The sequence below is a fragment of the Mesoplodon bidens genome (genome assembly GCF_964165515.1).
Source record: "Mesoplodon bidens genome assembly, chromosome: 11".
Lineage (NCBI taxonomy): Eukaryota > Metazoa > Chordata > Mammalia > Artiodactyla > Ziphiidae > Mesoplodon > Mesoplodon bidens.
This window is the reverse complement of record NC_138167.1, coordinates 45,434,814-45,460,784: the sequence shown is the minus strand read 5'-3', so window position 1 is coordinate 45,460,784 and position 25,971 is coordinate 45,434,814. Positions and strand designations below refer to the sequence as shown.

The window sequence follows — 25,971 nt, the reverse complement described above, 5'->3', positions numbered from 1 at the left end:
CACAGTTACTGGGCATTTCCTTCTGCGACTGTCGTTCAGGAGAAAGGTAAGACTTGGCATTTCCAAGGGTCACGGGGCCCTCGAGTCCACAAAGCACCTTTCGGGTTTCAACGCCCGCGTGCTGGCTGACAGCCCGCCAGCGTTCAGCGGCCGCGTCCCGGCGCTCGGCTCGGGTGCCCCTCCCGCGCGGCTCGGCGGGGGCGTCTGGGAGGCGGGCCCGGGGACGCTCGCGAGGCGCTCCGGCGCGGCGCCCCCTGCCGGCGCCCTGCTCCCTCGCCCCGGATCCGGTCCGGGCGGCGCGGGGACGCCGGCCTGACAGCCAGCGAGCGGGCGGGCGCGCCCTGCAGAGGTAGGTGGGCTGCCGGGCGCAGGCAGGCAGGCAGGCGCGCGGGCGGGGGCGGCGTGCGCGGGCGGGGGCAGGGGGCGCGCTCCGGGGGTCGGCGCGGGGGCAGGGCGGGCGGGGGGCCCGGCGGCGGGGGCGCGCGCGGCGGCGGGGGCGCGCGCGGCGGCGCGCGGCGGGCGCGAGTCATCAATTATGCAAGGGCTTCGGCGGCGCGGGGGGCGGGCTCGGGGAGCGCTCCAAGATGGCGCCGACCGCAGTCCCGCCCGCAGCATCCTCCGCACCTCCGCAGTCCGGCCGCGCCTCCCGGGCTCCGCGTTAGAGCCGCAGCTGCCTCCCTTGCCGCCGCTGCCGTAAGTAGCCCCATAGCCCCCGCCCCGGCGTCGCTCCTCGCCCGCCGGCTTCCCCTTCTCGCCTCGGGACCCTGGAGCGGGGCTCGCCCACCTCCAGTCAGGGGCTTTGCCGCAGAGTGCGCGGCGGGGCTCCAGGGGCAGTGGAGCGGGGTTTCTGCCCTCCCTGTTTTGGACAGGTGTTTGGAAGTCTTGCTTCCTTCTACCGTGTTTACTGGGGATCCCTGAGGAGAACTGAGGACCACCGGCCCCCACCCCCATACACCCTGTCTCTCCTCAGCTCTTGGCTGCACTGGGGGACACTGGCGTGCCCTCGGCGCCCCTTCCGTAGGGCAGCACCCTCTTCTCCCCATCTCTCAGAGCCGGGGCAGAGTCGGGCCCCCTCGCCCGGTTGCACTGGAAGGGCAGCGCCGTCCGGATCTTCTAGGCAGCTCCTTAGCTCTACCCCCTCCCCCATGTCTTACTGCATCCTTCTCCCCCATCCGGCTCCAGATTGTTACCAACTGCAGAAGCCTGGGGCTCGTGGGTTTAGGGCAGCCAGGACTCCCCTGTCCTTTACTCGGATGCATCCGTCCCCCTCCCGACAGGGTACTCTGGGGTTGTTGGGGGCCCCCGGGACCTTCCTTGGCAGGCTAGGATTCCTGCATTAGGGAGTACATCACTTTCAGAACATCCCCTTCCCCCGCCCCCACCCCTACGCCACCCGATGCAGAGCTTGCTCCTCTCCTCCTCTCTGCTTCCCTCCCCCACCTTACCACCGGCAGCAGCACCCAGGGCTTCTGCTAGCTTTGGGCTTACAGGACTGCCCAGCTCCACAGGCTTGGACCCCTCCTCTCTAGTTCTCATTTGGTACTTGGGGGACCGCAAAGCCTCTGCATTTTTCCTGAGAGCTCAGCTCCATCCCCTCCTTGCCAGCAGCAACCACCGGTGGAGACTTGGCAGCCAACTTTCGGGGGGGGGGGCTTAGCCACGGCTTTCAGACCCCTTCAAGGGCCCCAGTTTCGAGGTGGGATGAAGTGGGAATAATTTTACAGCCTGATAAATATGATTCTACAATCCATGCCTTCCTTCCAACTACCCCACCCTGTGCCCTCTTCCTCACTTACACTGCAGTTTTTGAAACATGGGGGAATACATTTTATATCCGGAGATTCCAAGATGCCAAGTTCAGCGTCGGTATTCATAATAAAAGGATGGCATCTGTTTTGGGGGAGGGGAACGGGTAGAAGAAACTTTGCATTGCATCTGGCTAATTCAGGGGGAGGGAGGAATGATTAGCATGGAGCAAGCTCTACCAAACAGGGGAAATTGCTTTTAATGCACGCACAATGGGCACCAGAGAAGCCGGGATGGAAGCAGGAAGTGTGGGTGAGGGCTCTGGGGGCAAAGGGTGAGAGTGCTTTTTATAACCGTTTTCTCAAGTTTGAACCTGGAGAGCCTTGAGAAAGGTAGTGGTGTGCTAGGGCTGTGGGATGTTTTAGCTTTCCAAGGGAGATTTCGGGTGTGGTAGGTAGGTTTTCACTGTTTCACAATCTTTCTGTACTTCTCTTTTCTCCACGTGTATTAGAAGATAATGGTGGTGAGGGGACTTCTTTTTCTTCCCTCAGAAAAAAATTGTTTTTTTTTTTTTGATGTGTAATGCAAATGGCTGGATAACATTGCCACCTGGTACCACCATCCTGGTAGAAATCTCAGGGGAATCAGACTTAAAATGCTGAAGGCTTTGTAACACGTTGACTGTAACCTGATTCTTGAAATACTGCAGCATTTTTTCTTTGGAGCTCATGATCCACAAGGCTTCAGTTCTCCCTGAAAGAGAATTTGATTGCTTGGAAGCGGGTAGTAGTGATGGCTTGGTACTCAGCAAACATTGTCTGTCCTAGAAATTGAGACTCTCCCTGGAGAGGGCTCCAAGCATGTTCTGTGTTCTATGGACATCTGATTCAGGGTATGTGTAAATATGTTGTGTTTCTTAGTAGGGCTGGTGGTGGGTCCTACAACACAGTTCTTGACAGTGCTGGTCAGTTACTGGTTTCTTGGGTTCAGTTGGAGAGGCTTCAGTTTTCATTTGGGGTTTTGTCAACTTTTATCAAAATATTTGAAGGATTTTATTTTAAATTAATAAAGGATTATGAAATGGAATATAGCGTACTTAAAAACAAACAATCATACAGTTGATTTTGCTTTCTTTGTACGGGCTTTAACAAATTTTTCGCAGGGCCCAACTTGCCCAGCTTTGGTTGCCGGTGTTGAGGTTTGCGCCAGGGTTTCTTGCTGTGGTGCTGAAAGGACAGCTCCCTGGCAGTCCTGCCGTGGAGTGCACTCATGCTGGACCTGATTTGGGTTTTTCTTGCTTTTATTATCAGCAGGCTTTCCTGTAGATGTGTGTGTGTGTGTGCGCGCATGTGCATGCGCAGCTGGGTTTATACTTGAAGTTGCAGGCCTAGTTACCATATTTTATTACTCCCACATAACTCTTCATTTTGGCTGTCCCTCATGGAGACAGTGTTTTTACAGGCTGCAGCAGATCCATATGTAAGTCATACAGTGACATTTTGCTGACTGCATTATTTCAGCACATTTTGATAATTTCAAGTAGCAAGAAACTATTAACGTTATGGGAATTTGGTCTCCTCAAGAAGTAATCAGATAGCTTGCTAAATTAAGCTGGATCAGAAGGGCATCTTCTTTGGGTTGATTTGAACAGTGAGCTGGGAAAAGGACTCAACACAGCAGAGGCCAGTATGTGATTCATTGTTTCACTAAAGTACTTTGTCAAAAAAGTATTTTAAAATCCTAAAATAGTGAAGGGAGCCATAAAATTCAGCTTGTATGAATCTCCCACCTAGCACAGGGATCCCCTTATGGGAGATCTCGTGTAAAGCAGCTCGTTCCTTTTGGGTTCCACTGTGATTGATGTACTTTTATGTCATTGAAAAGGTAACATACATAAAGTTAAAAGACATATAAATTGGGGCTATGTCAGGGGCAAATGTCATTCTTGTGCTTCTTACCAAGAAAAGATTGACACTCAGTGTTCTGTAGAGATTACACAAGAAACCTGCACCTGCTTGAAAAGAATACAAAGATAGAGACATATCCACCTAAAGCAAGAAAAACATTCTTGAATGGAAAGAAAAGTAATTATCTTTAATGTGCTGATATTATGTAACAAGTTGTTCTGGAGGCACATGCATGAATTAATGAATACTTAATTCCTATAGATTATATCTGAGAAGGAAAATAAAACCACGCTGTAACACAGACGTAGAGAATGGACTTGAGGACACGGGGAGGGGGAGAGGTAAGCTGGGACGAAGTGAGAGAGTGGCATGGACTTATATATACTACCAAATGTAAAACAGATAGCTAGTGGGAAGCAGCCACATAGCGCTGGGAGATCAGGTAGGTGCTTTGTGTCCACCTAGAGGGGTAGGATAGGGAGGGTGGGAGGGAGATGCAAGAGGGAGGAGATATGGGGATATATGTATATGTATAGCTGATTCACTTTGTTATAAAGCAGAAACTAACACACCATTGTAGAGTAATTATACTCCGATAAAGATGTTAAAAAAAAAACAAACCCCCCACACTGTATAGAAAGTGCTAAAAAATACAGTTTATCCAGAGTCAGATCAGTTTCCATAATTATAAAAATAATGTATACTTATTGCAGAAATATTTTAATATATAAAAGGCAGGAAAAAAGTCATCCTTAGCAAAACAGTTGTCTGTGTTTATGGTTATTTCAGTCTTTTTTTTTTCTGTAGAGAGGGCAAGAAGCACTTGCAAAAGTTATTCAGAAGAACAAAAAATAAGTATTTTAAAACCAAGCCTTTTAAACTCTTAAGTTCACAGTCCACTATTTAGTCATTGAGAGGCTTAACAGCTAGATCGTTATATTTCAGTTTATTTTTATTTTCTGAATCATGTAAAAAAATTTTCCACGAAATTATCTTTAATGTGAAAGAATTCATTCTTAGAATTAGTCTCCTTAAAGTCTTTTGATTTAAATATAGCAAGTTAACTAGAAGAATAAAGAAAACTTTACAGATATTCTCCCTCTGCACCTACTGTATGTGAAGCATTGCACTAAGCACTAACACTCTTTAAATGTCAAGAATCAGCTTAGAAAATTATACCATGCTCAAAAACTATGGCTATTAAAGTGTTAAAAGAAGGAAATAGAACTTTCACCCTTCATATATGTTAATTGCTGAAATGTTGACTGAAGCCTATTGATCTTACCCAGTGATTTAACCTAAAAAGAATAATGTGTGCAGGAATATGAAGTAAATGTATGTAAATTAAAGACAAAGAAGAAATCTTCTGGAAAATTTTTCTCTGTCCCTTTGTGAAGTTATAGATACAAAACCAGGACCTGCGTTTAACTACGTATCAGGAATTAAGGTGAAATGAAGACCTAAGAAGGTTGCCTTAGTTACACTGCTGGGAAGAAAAAGTCAGAAACAGTGTAGGCTTTGGAGGTAGGCAAAACTAAGTTCAAGTCTTTATTCTGCTACTTACTAGCTTTGTCACCTTGGGTAAGTTATTTACTCTATCTGAGCTTCAGTGTTCTCATCTATAAAAATAGGAATAACAATACCTACGTTGCAAGGTGTTTGTGGGGATTAAATGAAATCTCTGTTTCCTGACACATAGAGCTCAGTATATAGTAGCTCCTTTTCCTCTAGGGATTTAGCAGCTTAGTGTGTCTTTATATGTGTATTTGATAGAGTATATACGTACTGTATTAAATTTCAGTAGTCTGAAAAGCAGACGGTTGCTTTATCTTCAGTCTGGCAGAGAGAATAGAATCTGCAGGTGTGCTGACTTGGGTGGACATTGCTAATATAAAAGGAGAAAAGTTTTACTGTGTAATTGCAGTGCTGATCTCCACCAACACAGTGCAAATGCAGTTACCAAAGTAACTCTTTCTGCATTCATTCCCAAACTATTCTAGAATAGGACTCTTTACCAAATAGGAATGCTCTGGCGTTCACCGGTTGGCAGGCAACTGGGCTGTTTGTAGCTATGGTTTGGGATCTGAAGGTGGAATGGGCCCAAAGGCTGAGGTGTCCCTTTATCCTTACTTGAGCTGAATGTGTTAATTGTAGTAAGCGATTATATGGGTTTGGAGTTGCTTTTGTCTTCAGCACCCTTCTAGGTTTTCCCATTATATAGTCTTTTAATTGCTTTATTTGAATGAGTCTCATACATTTAGGTCTCATGGCTGACCATCTTCTTTTGGTAATTATTACTCTATGTTTATCTGTTTATAAAAACTTAAAAAATCCTTCTGTCAGTTGATTGAGTTAGGTAAGATAAATATTATTCTATGCATTTTATAGCTGAGGAAACTGAGGATCCCAGAGCTTGAATGAGTTGTCTAGGGCTGTGGGACCATTAAGTGATGGAGTGGAGACAGGGACCCAGGTTGGTTGACTCATGCTTAAAGATTTTTATTCCATTAAATGGTGTTATATTCTGATGTTCATATAACCAAGTATTGTGGACGATTTTGTCTTTAAGAAATTATCATTATCCTAGGTATCTAAACATATCTTCCTGGGTGGGCATAATGAAAGATTCTGGGATAGGCAGAGGGAGGGCAAGAGTACCTTTGAAGGAGAGCATTTTGGAAGCAGGAAGGAGAGGGAAAATGAACAGAAGCTGTATCAATCAATAAATAGGAGGCATTGAAGTAACGTGGTCGTTTTGTTTCTGCAGCTATCCTGGCTACTTTTTTAAAGGTCATCATGTCTTGGTGTCTACTTGGCATTTGTCATTTCTCTTGCACATAAATACACATTTGGCTACTCATAAATGCTCCCACGTTGCCAGTATAAGTTATAACCAGGACCATAGGGGAATTATGGCCACTATCACCTGGACTTTTTTGCTTATGCAAGGCTGAAATTGGTGTAGGACTCAGAGAAGAATTGGTGCTGGGTGGCGGGAGGGTTATGCTAGTTGAAGCAGAAAAAGTTCTGGGAGACTCTAGATCTAAAAGAGCAAAGGTGAAAGTAGATAATAGTTACAATTTCCCTTAGGTATATGGAGATGTGTCATACTGAGGAGAGTGGAACAGAAGAAAAGCTAGGACCCTGAGGGTCTAAGATGTGCTCTTAGTTTGGGACTGAAGCTCTCTTGATCCTGGAAGGAGTCGATTGGGTTAGGATAACTAAAATGTCTGGAGAGGTTTGGAACGCTTTTATATTCACTATTGGTGGTAGCGAGGGTCCTCCTGTGTTCACTGGGCTTGTCCCAGGATCTGGAAATGGAAAGCACTGAAATCCCTCAAAAGACACATTAACAGGCTCCTTTCATGTTCAGTTGATTAGTGCGATTTTTATGATGTAAAATCTTTTGAGTTCCTAGGGAATAAGAACATGAGAGAAATATAGCGAATGCTTATTTATCCAAGGATGGATTATCTAGGCTATGAATTATACACGTCATTTATTTTCCTCTCGTTTTCTGCATCTTGAGCATTTAACTGATCGTTAGCATTTCCATCAGAGTGAACTTGGGAAGGGAGAAAAAGTCAAAATTATAATGTTACTTTAAATTTTTAGATAATGATTGAGAAAGGAAGAGATCAATGAGAAGGCAACTCATTTTTAATCTATTCTTATTCTCTCCTTATTTTAAAGTACAGACAGTTGAAAGCTGAGCCTCCAAAAGCTTCCCTGGAAGCCAGTGTGAAATAGCATTTTTCCCTCATTTTACTGAGTGACAGCCCTGTAAATAATTAGGGCTTAATTTATTACATGGTTAGTTTCTTGTTTCACAAGGAATTCTTCTTCAATTAAGGATAATGCAGCAGGCTTTTCTTCACATTCACTAGTGACTTTTTGTCTTAGCAAGAAGCTGAATAAAATGCTTTTAAATGAAAACAGATTGATGCGTTATTATTAAATTGCAGAGAAAAATTGAGCAGGTTGCGAATGAGACTGGTAGAGCTTTCTCGGAGGTCAGAATAGCCAGAAATCTCATTTGCTACAGAATTCTTAATGGGACTTCCTAAGATTTTCGTGAAGACTAAAAAGGCGGAATGTCTTATTTCTAGGAAAGATACCTTGAACAAAATAAAGCATTTTAAACAGATTTATATTGTGATAGGGAAGAAAGCATTGAGAGTGTGAGGAATCATCAGAGTGGAGAGTGAGGAAAGGTGAAAGAATGACTGCAGTGAAAATGGACAAGGGAATTTGGATGTGAACTTGGAGGAACTGCTCATGTTTTAAGAGAAAGAGTTCTCTCTCCTCTTCAGACTCCTTTGGATACATGTCTTTGTTCTTCTTCCTGAACTAGAGTTGTCCTGATTTTCCGGATAGGGCACAAAACTTTAGGAAGATGTTTTGTGTTTTAAATGTTATTTTATCCCTTTCTCTGCTAGAACTTTGCTGCAAATTGCTTACTTTATCTGATGTCTGCTTTGGAAAAGCTGGAGAAATTTTCTTGCTTTGTAGCAAAAAATTTAGTACCATTCTTAAATGTTTTTTCAAAATTTCCTCTTTTTTTAAAAAAAGGATTTTAAGTCATTTAATATAAAAAACATTTTCTCAAAATGCACTGTGGAAGGTACATAAAATATATCTTTTACATTTTTTTTGAATAGTTAACAGAGGCAAAGGGTTAAAAAATCAGAGAGTTCAAAGTTAAGTCTTTTATACTGTCACCTTCATTCAGTGTGCCCTCCATAAAGGCAACTACTGTTACCAGTTTCTCTTGTATCCTTTCTACATATATATGCCTGCACACATTTTCTCTCCCCTGCCCTCCCCCACAATTATGTCCATTGTCTTTTGAGGAAGACTGTTAAAATAGTTTGGGGATTTAACTCTCATTCTAGGTCATCTTAGATCAATTAATTCCCTGTTAGCAAAAATTTTAGTGACATTCTTAAGTGTTTTTTTTTTATTTCCTCTTTTTATTTTTTTAAGGATTTTAAGTCATTTAATATGAAAACATTTTCTCAAAAGGCACTGTTGAAGGTATCTCTTCCATTCTGTGTCATAAATTTGGGGATTTGAATAAAGAGTATAATTAGAATTATATTCAAATTAGAATAGAAATTTTGCTAAGAACAAATCAGTTGGGCTGGGATAGAATTCCCCAGTGGCAGATAAGCCTGCAAAGATACAGTAGAGTTAGCCAAACACTAAGAAGTTTTTTGAAGTTGCATTTATCCTTGGAGACAATGGAGAACATAGAAGATTTTTCAGGGGGTGCAAAATGACACATCATCAAAGCCGTGCTTTAATATTTTAGGAGAATTGGGCAGCAGTGTGTATGTAACAAGATGGAACAGAACAAGGAATGGACATCCAGTTAATTGACTGATTTGGCCTAGTGTGTGGTGACAAAGGCTTGGACTCGGATAGTAGTGATGAAGATGGAAAGGAAAGAATATAAATACAGTTTTGTATATGTGTGTCACATGGATGTGTGCGTTTAAGTCGCATTTTTATAATGTAAGAAATTGTTTCGAGGAAGGCCCAATAGGAACTGGTGAATAACTTTACTTCGGGAAAAGGGAGGAGGAGGAGTTAAAGATTATTTTGCTGTTTTAAAGTTCAGCGACAGAGAATCTTCTGTTGAGAAAATCTGAGGAAGGAAGTTCTGTAATATACATTGGCAGTGTAGTCCAGAGCATCTTAGCAAGCTACCTTAATTTCTAATTTTTAATCCTCTCTCTGCAGAGGGTTTTCCCCCATCAGCTTCTCATGCTTTCTTTAAGGAAAACCTAAATCTTCCAACTTCTTTATTCTGTGCGTTCTCTCACTGATAAATATTACTTAATCTTTGTGGGTCTCTGTCCTTCTCTTATTTTGTGGTCTTTCATTCTGTCCATTTATAGACACTTAGCTCGCTGTCTTTTTCCTTGATACTCTCAACTAACCTTCGGTTTAGTGTATAAAGAAACAAGAATTATGCACCTTTTCATAGGTGGATGACTGTTTTGTCCTTACTGAAACTCAGTGACTTTCTTTCTTTGATCATTTGCTTATATTCTGCATGTTTCATGGAAGCCATAGTAAGTATTTGAAACTGCAGGTTGAATTAAAGGTAGCAACTGAGAGAATTCTAATAGGTGAAAGCAAGAGGGAAAGTGTTAGGCCTTATCAGCCAGTGATGTTGCTTGTTATTTCAGGTATTGACCTTGGGCTGTCAATACAAAATGTCAGACTTGCATAAACTTCCTTGGTGTAGCTGGGGTACAAGAGAGTAGAGAGTGGGCCCTAATGTGTAATTTCAGTATACTGTGATAATTTAGAGCAAAGGGTGAGCTCAGGGAGCTTGGGTTCTAGTCTAGCCTTCTGCAGTCAGTAAAGATCTTTGAATAAGAAAAGCTAAAGGGTGGGCTTCCCTGGTGGCGCAGTGGTTAAGAATCCACCTGCCAATGCAGGGGACACGGGTTCGAGCCCTGGTCCGGGAATATTCCACATGCCGCAGAGCAACTAAGCCCGTGCACCACAACTACTGAGCCTGCGCTCTAGAGCCCGTGAGCCCCAACTACCGAGCCCGTGTGCTACAATTACTGAAGCCCGCGCGCCTAGAGCCCGTGCTGTGCAACAAGAGAAGCCACTGCAATGAGAAGCCTGCGCACTGCAAGGAAGAGTAGCCCCTGCTCGCTGCAACTAGAGAAAGCCCGCGCGCAGCAACGAAGACCCAATGCAGCCAAAAATAAATAAATAAAATAAATAAATTTAAAAAAAAAAGAAAGAAGAAATAAAGGGTGATTGGAACATCAGAACATATACATGCAAAATAATAGAATGCGCCTGGAGAAAAGCAATTTAATTCAGTAAATCTTTCCATTTAATTTTCCTTCTCACCACCAAAGTTACTGAGTTTTTGCAAATTCCATTAACATTTGCCATAGTTTGCACTCAGATTGTTCGCAGAAGTCTCCATGGTTTATGTGGAACCAGTAGAGCAGGCAGAATTCATGTACAAGATGTTAGTAAATTTAGACTCTGTTTAGGGATATAAAGCGTCCTTACAGTAATTCCATCACGAGGTTCTCTGTGCCACACTGTAAGTTTGTACCTGTTCCTAGTATGAATGCTCAAAGTAACAGTGATGAAGAATAGGTAAACAACAGACTCTTGGGAAGCCATTCTTAAAATAGTTTGGGGTGAGGAAAGTCCATAAAGACCACTAAACTGAAAGATGGCAATCTGTTTTATTAATCTAGATGTTCTAGTGCAAGTAATATTTCAGTAGGTTTATAGGTTTTTATTTTTTCACTTTCCTTCTATTTGTAATATTTCTTCTTCCTTGTCTCTAGAAAAGAGGGGTGGTATAAAACCAAAGAAAGGCTCAGATTGAGTGATTGAGTGATTGAGTGATTAAATATAGTGGGGAAACAAAGTAGAATGATCCTATGAGTATTTCACTTACCTCACAAGGCTGTTTTCTGACTCATACAAGAAAACTTCAGCCATAAGGGCCAAAGGGGTAGAAATTTCTTTTATTTGGGGATCTTAATGTAGATTCTTTGCATTAGAAATTGCTCAAAGACTATATAGTTCAGAGAAAATAAGTCCATTTTGTGTGATGAGTGGATATCAAAGACTTGTTATTAATTAGATCCTAGTGTCTTCCATCTTTAATTTTAATAAGCTTATGTGCAGCTTGACCCTTGGGGGCTGATGTGCTTTGTTCCTAGCCACACACTCCTTCCTGACCATTAGTAAGTCTCTGGCCTGTATTGTCCCTTTCAGGTTGTAGGAGGTGCGCATCTTTCACTTCCCTCTCCTCAGCGTGCTGCCCAGGTTCCCAGGGGTGAGGCAGAGTACACGGGGTGTGTGTGTGTGTGTGTGTGTGTGTGTGTGTGTGTGTGACTTTTATGTGTGTGTGTGTGTGACTTTTGTGTGTGTGTGTGTGTGTGTGTGTGTGTGACTTTTATGCCCTGCTTGGGCTCTGCTCTGCAGCCCTGCCTTTGCCCAGGCTAGTGCTGAGAGAAAGGTTTTTTTTTTTTTTAAGAGCAATGCATTTATCACTCAGTGCAATCTATTGCAAAATCTCAAGGAAAAAAAAATCCTCCAGAAAACAGTTCAACTTTTCTAGCCAGGATTCCAGAGCCATCAGCTTCTTATAGGCACTGCTTCTGTTTATAGATGTTGAGTTGTCAGGGCTTTGCCAGTGGTTTTTTCATTCCATGGTTTAATCACAGAACCTAGTAAGAACTCTTATTTGTGAGAACTGAATGCTGACTTTTGAGGGTATTATAAAAATCTAGTGGATCTGTAGAGTTCGAAGTGTGGGTGCTAGTCTATATTTTGGGCAAGAGAGTATCAGATACTCTTCTGGTGGAAATTGAGGCATCATAACCCTTGAAGTCTAGTTGTGGCCTTGGGCCAAGACACAGTGCCCCTGGGACAAACAATGTCCTTTTTCCTATTTGGAAATTTATTCCTATTAGGGTACTATAACCAAGTAGAGTACTATTTCCTTCAGAAGAATAAGTTCAATATTACTAATATTTGAAAACCTTTTGAAGTTCTAACTTATGTATGACAAATATATTTTTTCCTTTCTAACATTTTTAGCAGCTTTGGTTATTTTAATTATTATTTTAAAAATTTACAAGCAGTACAGTTGAAAAAAATTTGGAATATAGTTCTATGAGTTTTAACACATGTATAGATTCATGTAACCAGCACTACAATCAGGATACACAATAGTTCCATCACCTCAAAAAGCCCCCCTCTGCTGCCCCTTTGTAGTCAGACTCTCTGTAACCTGTGATCTCTGGCAACCCCCAATTGGCTCTCCATTCCTGTGGTTTTGGTTTTTTTAGAATATCATGTAAATGGAATCATACTACAGAGTATAACCTTTTGAGACTGGCTTCTTTCACTCAGCATGATACCTTGGAGATTTATCTATGTTGTAGTCTTTATCAATAGTTTGTTCTTTCTTTTTTACTGCTGAGTGGTATTCCATTGTGTGGTTATGTAACAGTTTGTTTATCCATTCATTTGTTGAAGGATATTTGAGGTGTGTCCAATTTCAAGTGATTATGAATACTGCTGCTGTAAATGTGTAGGTTTTGGTGTGAATCTAAATTTACAGTATTCAAAGATATCCCTAAGGGTGAGATTGCTGACTAATAAAGTAAGTATATGTTTACCTTTATAGGAAACTACTAAACTATTTTTCAGAATGGTTATACCATTTTGCATTTCCACCAGCAGTGTATGAGAGTTCAGTTGTTAATATCCTCATTTGCACTTGGTATTGTCAGGTTTTTGTTTGTTTTTTAGTTTTATTGTGTTAAGAACACTTAACATGAGATCTATCCTCTTAACAAATTTTTAAGTGTACAATACGTTATTGTTGACTATAGGTACAGTGTTTTACAGTGAATCTCTAGAGCTTATTCATCTTGCTTAACTGAAACTTTCTGCCCAGTGGTAACTCCCTATTTCCCTCTTCCCTCAGCCCCTGGCAAACATCATTCTACTTGGATTCTATGAATTTGATGATTTTATATACTTCATATAAGTGTAATTATGCAGCATTTCTCTTTCTGCGACTGGCTTGTTACACTTGGCATAATGTCCTCAAGGTTCATCCATGTTATAGCATATGTCAGAATTTCCTTCTTTTTAAAAAAGGCTGAATAGTATTCCGTTATATGTATATGCCACATTTTCTTTAGGTGTTATCTGTTGATGGACATTTAGGTTGTCTCCCTATCTTGGCTACAGTTGAATGGTGCTGCAATGAACATGACAGAGCTAATATTTCTTCAAGATCCTGATTTTAATTCTTTTGGATAAATACCCAAAAGTGGGATTGCTGGATAATATGGTAGTTCTGTTTTTAATTTTTTGAGGAATCTCCATACTGTCTTCCGTAGCAGTTGCAATGTTTTGCATTCCCACCAACAGTGTGCAGGGAGCAGTGCAGTGCAGTGTGCAGTGTGCAGTTTTTCCCCATCCTTGGTAACACTTGTTATCTTTTGGGATTTTTTTGATAATAGCTGTCTGACAGCTGTGATTTCTCACTGTAGTTTTGATTTCGCATTCCCTTGATGATTAGTGACATTGAGCATTCAGATTTTTTATTTTAGCTATTTTAATAGGTATGTAGTGGTATCTCATTGTGGGTTTTTTTTTTTTTTTTTTTTGCGGTTCGCGGGCCTCTCACTGCCGCGGCCTCCCCCGTTGCGGAGCACAGGCTCCGGACGCGCAAGCCCAGCGGCCATGGCTCATGGGCCCAGCCACTCCGCGGCATGTGGGATCTTCCCAGACCGGGGCACGAACCCGTGTCCCCTGCATCGGCAGGCGGACTCCCAACCACTGCGCCACCAGGGAAGCCCCTCATTGTGGTTTTAATTTGCGTTTCCCTAATAGTGATGATCTTGAGCATTTTTTCACATGCTATTGCCATCCATATATCTTTGGTCAAGTGTCTGTTCTAATCTTTTGCCCATTTTTTAAATTGGATTATTTGTTTTCTTACTGTGAGTTTTGAGAGTTTTTAAAAAAAAACGTATATCCTGGATATAAATCATCAGGTAAATTACTTGGACATGTTTTCCCCTAGTGTGTAACTTTTCTTTTTCTTCTCTTTACCATGTCTTTTGTAGAGCTAACATTTAAAATTTTGATTAAGTCTAATTTATCAATTTCTTTCTTTTATGGGTCATTTTTTCTTTTTTTTTCGGTACGTGGGCCTCTCACTGTTGTGGCCTCTCCCACTGCGGAGCACAGGCTCCGGACGCGCAGGCCCAGCAGCCATGGCTCACAGGCCCACCCGCTCCGCGGCATGTGGGATCCTCCTGGACCGGGGTACGAACCCGCGTCCCTTGCATCGGTAGGCAGACTCTCAACCACTGTGCCACCAGGGAAGCCCTGGGTCATGTTTTTGATGTTATAAATAAGAATTCTTTGTCTAATCCAAGGTCACAAATACGTTCTCTGTTTTCCTCTAAAAGTTTTATAGTTTGCATTTTACATTTATATCTGTGATCCATATGAGTTAATTTTTGTATAATGTATGAAATTTAGGTCAAGGTTCATTTTTATGTATTTATTTTGCAGATAGATGTGTAATTGTTCCAGCACATTGCTATTCTTGGGCTTCCCTGGTAGCAGTGGTTGAGAGTCCGCCTGCTGATTCAGGGGACATGGGATCGTGCCCGGTCCGGGAAGATCCCACACACTGCGGAGCGGCTGGGCCCGTGAGCCATGGCTGCTGAGCCTGCGCGTCCGGAGCCTGTGCTCCGCAACGGGAGAGGCCACAACAGTGAGAGACCCGTGTACTGCAAAAAAAAAAAAAAAAAAAGACTCTTCTTTTTCCATTGAATTGACTTTGCACTCTTGTCAAAACTCAATTGGCAGGTTTCCCTGGTGGCGCAGTGGTTGGGAGTCCACCTGCTGATGCAGGGGACACGGGTTCATGCCCTGGTCCGGGAGAATCCCACGTGCTGCGGAGCAGCTGGGCCCGTGAGCCATGGCCGCTGGGCCTGTGCGCCCGGAGCCTGTGCTCCGCAGCGGGAGAGGCTGCAGCAGTGAGAGGCCTGCATACCACAAAAAACAAAACAAAACAAAAAAACCCCTCAATTGGCTATATTTTTTTGGGCCTTCTTCTAGGTTCTCTATTCTCTTCCATTGACATATGTATCTGTCCTGTCACCAATACCATACTGTTCGGATTACTGTAGCTTTACAGTGAGATTTAAAATTATATAGTGTGAGTCTTCCAAATTTATTTTTCTTTTTTCAAAATCGTTTTGGCTATTATAGTTATTTCGTCTTTCCATTAAATTTCATAGTCAGCTTGTCTGTGTCTGCAAAAACTCCTGCTGGCATTTTGCTTGGAACTGCATTAAATCAGTAGATCAATTTGAGAATTGATAACTGTATCATGTCTTCCAATCAATGAATATGATAAATGTCTTCACTTATTTAGGTCGTATATAACTTCTCTCATCAACATTTTATAGTTTTCAGCATGTAGATTTGCATGTATTTTGTTAGATTTATACCTAAGTATTTTTTAAGCTACTGTAAATTTTTAAAATTAGATTTCAGTTTCTGATTCATTCCTTGTATATAGAAATATGATGGATTTTTGTGTGTTGAACTTGTCTCTTAGAACCTTGTTAAACTCATTAATTCTAGGAGCTTTATTATAAATTATTTTGGATTTTCTATATAGACAATTAAGTCTTCTGTAAAAAGGAACAGTTTTATATCTTCCTTTCTAATCTATATGCTTTTTATTTCCCTCTCTCCTCCACCCTTATTACAGACTTCTAGTAAGATATTGCATGAAAGTGGTGAGAGTGGATATTTGTGACTTCTCCCTGATCTTAGGGAAAAAGCATTTAGTCTCATCATTAAGTATGATGGTAGCTGTTAGTTTTTGTAGATACTCTTTCTCAGGTTGAGTAAATTCCCTTCTGTTCCCGGTTTGTTGAGAGTTTTTTCAGGAATGGATGTTGAATTTTGTCAAATGCTTTTTCTGTATCAGTTGATATGATTATGTGATTTTTAAATTATTTTATCTGTTAATATAATGAATTACACTGATTGATTTTCAAATATTGACCTACCCTTGCATTCTTGGGATAAACACCACTTGGTTGTGATGTGTTACTCTTCTGTATTGTTGGATTTGATTTGCTAATATTTGTTGAGGAGTTTTGCATCTGTGTTCATGAAGTTGTTAGTCTGTAGTTTTGTTTTTTTCTTGCCTTTATCTAGTTTTGGTATCAGGATAATGCTAGTCTTATAAAATAAATTAAAAAGTGTTCCCTTTAGTATTTGGGGGAAGAGAAATTGTAGAATTCCTTTTAAAAAATATTTGGTAGAACTCTCCAGTGAACTGTGCCTAGAGTTTTCTTTGTGTGAGAGTTTTTAACTACGAATTAAATTTCTTTAATAGATACAGGCCAATTCAGGTTGTCTGTTTCTTTTTGGGTGAGTTTTGGTACTTCGTGGCTTTGAAGGAATTGGCCCATTCATCTAAGTTGTCAGCTTTACGTACATAGATTTGTTCATAGTATTCCCTTATTATCCTTTTAATGTCTGTGGGTCTATAGTGATATCCTTTCTTTCATTCCTAATATTGATAATTTGTGTATTCGTTCTCTTTTTTTCCTTTGGCTAGAGGCTTAGCAATTTTATTCATCTTTTGAAGGAATCTGTTTTTGATTTTATTGATTTTTCTCTTTTTTTCCTGTTTTCAACATAATTGATTTCTGCTCTTTTATTTATTTTCTTCCTTCTGCTTGCTTTGAGTTAATTTACTCTTCTTTTCTTTTCTTTTTTTTTTTTTTTTGTGGTACGCGGGCCTCTCACTCCTGTGGCCTCTCCCGTTGCAGAGCACAGGCTCTGGACGCGCAGGCCTCGTGGCCATGGCTCACGGACCCAGCCGCTCCGCGGCATGTGGGATCCTCCCAGACCGGGGCACGAACCCGTGTCCCCTGCATCGGCAGGCGGACCCTCAAGCACTGCGCCACCAGGGAAGCCCTTCTTTTCTATTTTTTTAAGGTGGAAAACTATCTTTTTTAGATCATTGATTTGAGACCGTTCTTCCTTCCTAATATAAGCTTTGATTTTTAATACTATAAATTCCCCTGTAAGCACTGCTGTGTTTGCATTTTACAAATTTTGATATGTCAGACTTTTATTTCCCTTGAAAATTCTTCTTTGACCAATGGATTATTTAGAAGTGTGTTGTTTCAAGTGTTTGGAGTATTGGGAGATTTTCCAGAGTCTTTATTTTATTGATTTCTCCTTTAATTCCATTATGGTCAGAGAACATACTTTGTATGGTTTCAATATGTTTAAATTTGTTAAGGTTTGTTTTATGACCCAAGATGTGGTCTATCCTGGTGAATATCCTCTGTGCACTTGAATAGAATGTATATCCTACTGTTGTTAGGTGGAATGTTCTATAAATGTTAATTATATGCAATTGGTTGTTCAGTTCCTCTGTATCCTTGATTATTTTCCTCCCAGTTTTATTGAGATATAACTGACCTGAAGCACTGCATAAGTTTAAGGTGTACAGCATAATAATTTGACTTACATACATCATGAAATGATTATCACAGTAAGTTTAATGGACATCCATCATCTCATATAGACATAAAATTAAAGAAATAGAAAACTTTTTTTCTTATGGTGAGAACTCTTAGGATTTACTTTCTTAACAACTTTCATATGTAATATACAGCAGGGTTAATTATGTTTATCATGTTGTACATTACATCCCAAGTACTTATGTATCTTATAACTGGAAGTTTCTACCTTTTGACTGCTTTCATCCAATTCCCCCTCCTCCCACCCCCTGCCTCTGGTAACCACAAATCTGATCTCTTTTTCTATGTTTGTTTGGTTTTGTTTTTGAAGTATACTTGACCTACAACACTATGTTAGTTCCTTTTACACAACATAGTGTAGTGATATTTCTGTACATTTCAAAATGATCATCATGATAAGTTACCATACAAAGATATTACATAGTTATTGACTATATTCCCCACACTGTACATTTCATACCCGTGACTCATTTATTTTGCAGCTGGAAGTTTGTAACACTTAATTTCCCTTACTTCTTTCTTTCCTCCCCTCAGTCCCCTGTATCCTTGATTTTTTTTCTTCTTTTAAAAAAAATTGAAATGTGATTTATTATTTAATTGCAATATTATATCCTATCTCTTTATTTCTTAAAATGTATTGATATTATTGACACATAGGAATTATATATATTTAACATGTACAACATGTTTTGATATCCTTGATTATTTTCTGTTTACTTGTTTTATTGATTAGTAAGGAAGGAAGATTGAAATCTCTAACTGTAATTGTAGATTTGTCCATTTCTTCCCTTAGTTCTATCAATTTTTGCTACATATATTTTGAGGTTCTTTTCTTAGGTACACACACATTTAGGATTGTTATAAATTTTAGTGAATTGACCCTTTTATCATTATTTAATGATAAATAAATTAAAATTTTATTTTTAAATAAATAATATTTTTAATTTAAAAATGATAAATAACTTTTTATCCCTGGTAATTTTCCTTGTTTTAAAGTCTATGTTATCTGATATTAATATAGCCTGTTAATATATAGTTAATATAGATCTGATAATTCATGTTTTCATGGTATATACTTACCCCTCCTTTTACTTAAAAATTTTTTTTGAATTCAGATTTATAAGTGAATTGCAAAAATAGTACAGAGTTCCCATATGCACTTTACCTAGCTTCCCCTAATGTTAACATATTACATAACCATAGTACATTCATCAAAACTAAGAAATTAACATTGGTACACTGTTAAGTAAGCTACAGAATTTTATATGGATTTCACCAGTTTTTCTACGAATGTTTTTTTTTCTGTTCTATAATCCAATCCAGGCTGCCATATTACATTTAGCGTCCTTTCATTTTTAACCTATATATGTCATTGTATTTAGTGGGTTTCTGGTAGATGACATACAGTGTGTCTTTTTTTTTAAATCTATCCTCATAATCTTTCTTCTAATTGATGTGTTTAGACCATTTACATTTAACATAATTACTGATATTTTAGATTTAGGTCTGCCATTTTATTATGTTTTCTATTTGTTCCTTCTGTTTTGTGTTTCTTTGTTTCCCTTTCTTTCCTCCTTTTGGATTATTTGAATTATTTTAGTATTCTATTTAAATTTCTCTATTGAATTTTTTACTATCTGCATTTGTATAGTTATTTTAGTGTTGACTAGGGATTATAGTATACATACTCAAGTATTCAGTCTACTTAAAATTAATATTTATCACTTCAAGTGGAATATAGAAACTTTAGTACCACATAGATTGGTTTGCCCTCTTCCTTTTATCTTGTAATTGTCATATGCATTACATCTACATTCATTGAAAACCCCATCAGACATTATTTTAATTTTTGCTTTCAATCATCTTTCATATTTTAAAGAACTTAGAAGTAAAATAGGCTATTACATTTACCCAGATTTTTACCATTTCTATTATTCTTCCTTCTTTCCTGAAATTCTGAGTTTCCCTATTGTAACATTTCCTTCCATCTGAAGAATTTTCTTTAGCATCTTTGGCAAGTCTGCTAGTGATGACTTCTCTTGGTTTTCTTCATCTGAGAATTTATTTCATGATCGTTTTTTAAAGATATTTTCACTGGATATAGAATTCTGGGTTGATAGTTGTTTTCCAGAGCTTAGAATTCTTGTTCCGTTGCCTTCTGTTCTCAGTGGTTTCTGATAAAACATCCACAGTCAACTGAATTATTTTTTCTCCTATGTGTAATGCATTATTTTTCTCTGACTGCTTTCAAGATTTTTTTTCTTTGTTTCAGTTTTCACTGGGCAGGAATTTCTTCATCCTGTTTGCTGTTCACTGAGTTTCTTGAAACTACAAGTTTATGTCTTTTACTAAATTTGGGAAGTATTTGGCTATTATTTCTTCAAAAAAAAAGTTTTTTTTTTTTTGACTGTGCTGTGTGGCTTGCGGGATCTTAGTTCCCCTACCAAGGATTAAGCCCTGGCCCATGGCAGTGAAAGTGCTGAGTCCTAACCACTGGACCGCCAGGGAATTCCCTCAAATATTTTTTTCTGCACCACACTCTTTCTCCTTTACTTATGGGCCTTTGATGATACAAATGTCAGGCCTTTTGGTATTGTTCAGTGGGTCCTTGAGACTCTGTTCATTTTTGTCTTCCAATCTTTTTCCTCGATTGTTCAGCTTGGGTAATTTTTGTTGATCCATCTTCAAGTTTAGTGACTCTTCTGTCATCTCAGTTATACTATAGAGCCCATCTAGTGAAGTTTTAAATTTCTGTTATTGTATTTTCTAGTTTAGATTTTTTTCATTTGGTTCTTCGTCTTCTCCTTCTCCTCCTTTGACTTCTTTTTCTTCATCTATTTCTTTGTCACGACTGTCTATTTTTGCATTTACTTCAAGAGCATTTGCCTTTATTTCTTGCAGCATGATTATAATAGCTGCTTTAAAGTCTGTTAATTCCAGTATCTTGCGGTTGGTGTCTGTTGATTGTCTTTTCCCTTGTGAGATATTGAGATTTTCAAGTCTCTTTGTACAGATTGACCCTTAAACAGTGTGGGGATTATGGACACCAACACCCATGCAGTCGAAAATCCACATATAACTTTATCAATGGCCCTCCATATCTGAAGTTCCATATCTGCGGATTCAACCAGCTGGAGATTGTGTAGTATTGTAGTATACATTTATTGAAAAAAAGCTGCATGTAAGTGGATCCATGCAGTTCAAACCCATGTCGTTTAAGGGTCAACTGTATATCAGTTTGGATTTGTATCCTGGACATTTTGAATATTATATTATGAGACTTTGGGTCTTGTTTAAATCCTGTAGAGAGTGTCTTTGTTTGTTTGTTTATGTGAGCAGGCAGTCAATCCAGTTAGGTTCAGGCTACAAGTACCTACCTACCTGCCTTCTTTGGGCTGGGGTTCAGTATCTGTTCAGTTTTCAAAGTTCTGTTTGCTGTGCTATTTGTGTCTGTTCCATGTACATACCAGCCAGTGGCTAGACTCAGACCTGGGCAGGTATACCTCATAGATCAGTTGTCAAAACCTTCAGTATGCTGTTTAGGGTCAGGTACTTTCATGTACAGCTTGGAGATGATTCCTGGAGTTCACACACAGCTTCACTGGGCTCCCTTTTCTTCCGGTTGTTCTCCCGAACTTTCTGGATCCAAAGGATTCTCCTTCCAGCTCCTCTTGCTAGAAAGCTGAGACTTGAATTTCTCTGCTCTGCCTTGCACGCCCTGTAACTACCTTTCCCTTGGCAACCAAATGGCAAGAGGCTAGGGAGAGAAAACAAAGCAGTGGAGGTTCCCTCTATGCTTTTGGGATCACAGTTCCTCAGGTCAGAGAAAAGGTTTTCCTTTCTCACTGGTGTTGTCATTGCCACTGCTGCCTAATTGCCTTGGAGGTAGGGCAAGAGAGGACAAAAGAGAAACAAACAGAGAAAATCAGGGGATTTCCTCCACTCCCTTTGACCTTAGGGGCTCCCTTTCCTGCTTCTTGGGCCCAAAATGGAGGTCTTCTCTTGGAGCTTTTTCTGTCTGTACCTGGTGCACAGTTCTGGGTTTGGGCTGCCTTTGAGTCCAGGCCAAGAGATACCAGAAGAAAAAAAGGAAGCTCTGTTGGTTTCATGATATTTTGAGCTTTGGTTTGTTTTTCCAATCCACCTGCTATCAGTTACTTTTCAGTCATCAGATAATGCATGGAGCATCTCTGTCTCTCCATGGATTTTACCTGAGTTCACTGGGAGAGACAGGGTAGAGTGAACTTACTCCATCTTAACTGGAACCAGAAACTTTGATTATTTATTAGACACATTTTAAGAGAGGACCAAGGTTGGCAGGGGCAAGAAGGGTGTTGGCTTCAAGGCAGGTTATCAATCCTGAAAGATCAAATGACTGGACTGACAGGCCTTAGGGTCCCTAGTGGAGAAGACACCTCAAGGAAGGGCTCCAGTGTTTTCAGTGCAGGATGCTCTCTCTTCTTCCTTTTTTTTTTTTTTTTTGTGGTACGCGGGCCTCTCACTGTTGTGGCCTCTCCCGTTGCGGAGCACAGGCTCCGGACGTGCAGGCTCAGCGGCCATGGCTCACGGGCCCAGCTGCTCCGCGGCATGTGGGATCCTCCTGGACTGGGGCACAAACCCGCGTCCCCTGCATCGGCAGGCGGACTCTCAACCACTGCGCCACCAGGGAAGCCCTCTCTTCTTCCTTTTTAATTTTTAAATTTAAATTAAAAGTTTTTAAAAAAATAGATTATATTTGTATTCAGTACAAAATTTGAAAGATATAAAGGGAACAAAGTGAGAGAGGTATGTCTCCCTCACTTACTTATCCCCTAGCTACCCAGTTCCTTCCCCTGGAGGCACCCATGTACCAATTGCTTGTGTATCCTTACAGAGATATTCCCCACAATACCAAATATAAAATGGGAATAAGTGTGCATATAATAACAAAAACAGCAGTGTACTGTACATACTGCTCTATGCCTTGCTTTCTCACTTAATATGTCCTGGAGACCTTTCCATAGCAGTGGCTACCGAAGGCTTCATTCTTCTTAGCAGCTGCAGAGAATGTCATTGAATGAATGCCCTATGATTCATTTAATAAGTCCCTTATTGATGGGCTTTATTCCACCGATAAATGATTATTTAGTCAGCAAATAAATATTTATTCCATCAATTTCAGTCCTTTGTTATTACAGGAAAGTTATATTGAATAGCCTTGCATACATATTTAACATATGTGGGGCAATATCTATAGAATAAATACCTGGGAGTGACATTGCTGGACTAGAAAATATGTGTGTCCATTTAAATTTACCAAATTGTTAATAGCATATTGATACCTTATTTCATACAACTGCAAATAATCCATCAATTTTTTAAGCCTTGGTAAGGAGAGTAAAATTAGAATAGGTAATAGAAACCTTCATATAATCTTAAGTCTTTTTCTAACTCTGGTTAACATCTAACTCTGGTTCTGCCTAGTCTTTTACCAACATGATATGGAAGAAAAGGAAAATGTATTAATTGGCATTTTCCTTCTTTCTTCTCCCTTCTTACTCTAGTAAGAGACATGCCAACAAGCTGTGAAAAAAAATACTGTAAAATAACTAAATAGGAACTATCCAAAAGGAAGGCTATAACAGTCAAGAGGCTTTGGATGACCAGTTGATTGGACAATCAGTTCCTAAACCTCAAATGTTGGTTTGCATTAAAGCCTTTCTTCTGAGGAACATTTTATCTATCATGTGTTCTCACCTACACAACCATGCCCATATAGGTAGGTAGAGAGGGCAAGTGAAAGCTGTTATCATTTACTGTACTTACGGTGGAACAGAAGCCCTACAGATATAATGATTTTTTTTTCTGATCCCTAGATCAACACATTTGATGTGAAAATGTTTAATGTGAAGCAATCTTGGAGACATATTTACTATTATGGATACCAAAGAGTTGTCACTTAGTGGTTTTTCTGATGGTTCATAGTATTTATCTGAAATCAAGTCTTTCTTGGAAAATCTGACATACAAATTTTCCAACACGATGGAGCATTTTACTAGTAACAGTCCTTACATTACACCTGAGGCTATAAATCAGATCAGTGAGGTGCTTAAAAGTTTTCATGTTTACTTGACTTTGACTGTATTGTTATCTGCTTCAATTAATTTTAAAAATAAAATTAGCTATAAAATTAATCTGGAAAAAAAAGACTATTTTTAAAGTGAATGGTGTGTTCTCTCCAAGTGGGGACCCTAATTGGGTAAATTATTAAGTAATAAAACTGGTTTGGGTGGCTCTTCAAATTGTCATCTTGCTTTTAATTTTTATGTATTTAACCCTATATTTTTGGAAAAATTTGGATGAGCATGTATTACTTTTTAAAAGAAGTATATAACTCAGTAGAAAATACAGAACAAAGGAAAACAGTGATCTTGGAAGGCTGTGCACTTAATACAGTGAAGCAATTGTTACACAAAACATTGTTGGAATTTCTTGTTTGAAATTGCCCTTCAAACCTGTTCCACGTCGGTCACATTAAAAAAAAAATAAAAGACTAGGATCAGATAACACTATGGGGCAAACTGGGAAGGAAGAGTGTGACGGTTCTTACAATGACTTGAATGGAGTGGGCTTACTGGAAGATGCTGAGGATGGTTCACGGTGTATCCTTGGCCTTTCCTCAGATTGTGGCTTTACAGAGTAATGCAGTAGAGGAAAGACTGTCTAGAAACTTTTATTGTTTAAATACTTTATCTTTTATTTTTATCATCATAAAGTTTTGTGATCTTCTCTGCTTATCGTATAAAACAAGTTAATCAAGTGTGGCCCTTATCATAAACTTACTGTGTCTCTTTGGGTCTAGAAACTCTCTCTCTTTTTAATGTTATTTACTGAAGTTGGATTTAGAGATCAGAGTCAGTATTCATCTTTCTGAGAAGGCAGCGATGAATTCTTTGAATTTTAAATCATTACCCTAAATAGTGCTGATTTCATTTAGGAATACAAAGTGCATTGTGTTGATGACCTCTTTTAGATAGTGAGCTCTTAAAATTGTGATAGTAGGGTATTACTCCTCAGTTCGAATACCTTATGCAGTTATTTGGCTATAGGCTAAGACATTGCTATTCTCAGTTTATGTACACAGTGATGCTTCTGGAAATGATTTAATTTGGACATGGAGAGACTGGGATGGTTCAGCTTTCTTTAGCTGTGTGTCAGAGGCAATAGTGAATAGAAAGAAGGGGCAGAGTCTCAGTCACAGCCCTAGGCCTCTTATAGGCAGGCCAGGGTCCAGACCAGACAAGGTGAGAGTCTCAAGAGAGGCCAGAGTTCTGCTACAAAGGCACAAATGGCCAGGGAAACCTCCTTAGTCTCATCTGGAGGTGTGGGAGGGAAGGGAGGAGTTCTTGTCAAAGAAAGAACATGTAGTCCTATACTGGGAGGATTATTTCTCCCTCTGGTAAAGAAGCACCTGACTGTGAATGTACCATGGAAATGCGTTTTCTCCATCAACAGAAGTATCATTACAGTAGATTCAGTTTATAAGATGGTGTGTCAGGTGCACTTCATTTGCGCTCTGTAAAAAGATGTGCCCCATAATGTGATCCTATACTTCTGTCATACAGATGTCTCGCAAATAAAAATTTAGTTAATTGTTCCTCACTAATTTGACCCCACACCAGCATTAGATTATTTAAAAAATCAACTTTCAATTTTGGAAAATTTTTAGATTTACAGAAAATTTGCAAATACAATACAGAGAGTTCCTGCATTCCTCACTCAGTTTCCCCTAATGTTAACATCTTAAGTTACCATGGTATATTTGTCAAAACTAAGAAACCGACATTGGTGCATTACTGTTAAATTCAAGGCTTTGTTTGGATTTTACCAGTTTTTACACTAATGCTCTTCTTCTGTTCCAGGATCCAGTTCAGTGTACCACATTGCATTGAGTCATCATCTCTCTCCTTAGGCTCCTCTGGTCTGTGACAGTTTCTCAGACTTCCCATGTTTTTTATGACTTTGGCGGTTTTGAGAGTACTGGTGGGGAATTTTGTAGACTGTTCCTCAATTTGGGTTTGTCTGAGGTCTTTCTCATGATTAGACAAGGGTTATGGGTTTTGAGGAAGAATACCTCAGAGATGAAGTGTCTTCCTCATCACATCCTGTCTGGAGATGTGATGCTAACATGACTTATCACCAGTGGTGTTAACCTTGATCACTTG

General features: G+C 39.8%; 1 protein-coding gene across 1 annotated transcript in view; it reads left to right on the top strand.

Moving 5' to 3' along the window:
- Positions 1 to 292: 292 nt before the first annotated feature.
- SCN8A (sodium voltage-gated channel alpha subunit 8) overlaps positions 293 to 25,971 on the top strand; it is a gene marked incomplete at its 3' end in the record, with an annotated part of 175,754 nt that continues 150,075 nt past the window's right edge. Inside the window, exon 1 of the mRNA XM_081248591.1 lies at positions 293 to 349. The remainder of the gene's footprint in view (positions 350 to 25,971) is intronic.